Genomic DNA, 2,456 nt, shown 5'->3' with positions numbered 1-2,456 from the left:
TATATTATACATATGCATTTGTATATATGGCAAGCGAGATTGGGAGAGGGAGGAGAGAGGCGAGCGAGATTGAGAAAGGGAGGAGAGAGGCGAGTGAAAGAGCACAATAATTTGTATAATTCGCATCTCATTTGTATAATTGTTGGGAGAGAGAGGAGAGAGGCGAGCGATATTGGGAGAGGGAGGAGAGAGGCGAGCGATATTGGGAGAGGGAGGAGAGAGGCGAGCGAGATTGGAGAAAGGGAGGAGAGAGGCGAGTGAAAGAGACACAATAATTTGTATAATTCGCATCTCATTTGTATAATTTGTGGCTATGTTTGTATAATTCGCGTGTTTTTATATAATTGAGTAATATAAAGTCTGAAATTATACAAATATGATAAAACTTAAAATAACGAATTGATACAAACATAAACATATGAACTTTAAACAGTTATACACAAAAAAAATTGAATGTATATGGTGACAAAACTGAAAAATCAAAGGAAATCATCGTCATATACAAATATAAATTATCGTATACAAATACAAATCAAACGAAGAATTGTTAGTTGCGAATTATACAATGTGGTGAATTATACAAACGTGGCTAATTATACAACTTGAAGTCAGCCCACGTAATTAATGATTAATGTTAGTCGCGAGTGGTAATTGTAACAAACTATAGCTATGATGAGTAATTACGTAATATAAGTTTGCTTAACCGCATAATTTTCCAAAAAATATATTACTTAACCGCATAATTTTCCAAAAAAAAGAGGGTAATGTCAATTTATGAAATGTAATGTCAATTTATGAAATATAGAAAATATGAAAAAAAATCTATCATTCCATTCAATATATTCCCTTCGAACCCTTCCCCTTGTATAATCAAATTAAAAGTTTTTTGATTCTAATTTTATGATGTACAAAATTATTATGGAATTTTTTATATAAATTATTCGAATTTAGTTACGCCACAATATTAATATCAGATATTGGATAAGGATAAAAAGAAAGTCAATCATATCTGAGGTGATGTATTACTGTATAGATGAAAACATGTATTCATACACAAGACAAAAATACCCAATATATTTTAATGTAGCAATAATATACATATACATACAAAATAATTAAACAAAAAAATATAGAAAAAACCTGTAGGGACAGTAGAATCAATTTATGTATTTGGTGCAATAAATAAAGTACAAAAAACTGAACTCGTGATGTTGCTAAAAATCATAATACATAGCCCCTTTTTATTATTTTTATTATTTATAATATATGCTTTGCATGACCCCCCAATGGCCAAAACCCTCCCCAATCTATAACCGAATTTTCAACTACACACTCATACTTCACGGGGGTCCTATTACCCTCCTGAATTATTTTAAAATGAAATAAGTAGCTCCTTAAAACGTCATACCCAGATATGTGTCTTGTGGTGAAACACACGCACTTGACACGTGTTTTCACTTGCAGATCTTTTTTTAAAAGACATTTTTTTCTCTTTCTTCTTCAACCTTTCTTCTTCATTCATTTTTTACCCCTAATTATTTTTTGAGAACTTTGATTTGGAGAAAATATTGGGGGTTAAATTGGGGGGTCTCTTTTGTCTTCTCCGGAGGGATATATCGCCGCTGTCGGCATAGTCTGAGAATTTCGCTGCCACCACCATCTCCATCTATGACTTTGTTATTTATCCGCCTTCACCATTAGCTCCTCCACCTACTCAACGAGCTCCCGTCATTTCTTTCAAAGAATAAAGTTCGAAAAAGAGAACATTCACACCATCACCAAGACCACTATGAGTCTAATTAATGTTTGTGGGTATTTTCATAATTTTATAAGTCTATGTGATGGAGTTTTATAATCAAGAGAAGGTAATTGCTTGTCGAGAATCTAGAAAACAAACTAAAAAACACATGAGGGATTTAGATCTACATGTAAATAATATTTTTTCCTTTTTAGGGTACAATTGAATTTGAACCCAGATTGATTTTTCAAATTTGATTCAAATTATTTTTTGGTGATTGGAGATGGTGGATTTGATTGTTTTTTTTCAAAAAATTTATATGAGAGTTGTTAGAGATTTACAATAATGAATCCAAAGAAGATGGCGGTAATGGCGCGGTGATTTTGGGATGATAAGGGTGGAGAGATTTGACATATGCTACCATGGAGAAGGAAGAAATTAAATTTTTAAAAATAATAATTAAAAATACAAATATTTATGAAATAACATATTTAAAACAAAAATTTAATATTGTTTTGGCTGCTCACTCTCTCAAAGAGAGTGAAATACACTCAATTTGCCATGTAAGCATTTAGGGAGGTAATAATTTCAATTTTATAAAATTCAGGGGGTAATAGGACTTCCGTAAAGTATGAGTGTGTAGTTGAGAATTTGGCTATAGATTGGGGGGTTTTTGACCATTTTTTTTCTCTCTCTCTCTCTCTCTCTCTCTCTCTCT

Source organism: Solanum tuberosum, unplaced genomic scaffold, assembly GCF_000226075.1.
Source record: "Solanum tuberosum cultivar DM 1-3 516 R44 unplaced genomic scaffold, SolTub_3.0 scf00046, whole genome shotgun sequence".
Taxonomy (NCBI): Eukaryota; Viridiplantae; Streptophyta; class Magnoliopsida; order Solanales; family Solanaceae; genus Solanum; species Solanum tuberosum.
The sequence above is the reverse complement of the archived record's forward strand: the minus strand, read 5'-3'. Positions refer to the sequence as shown.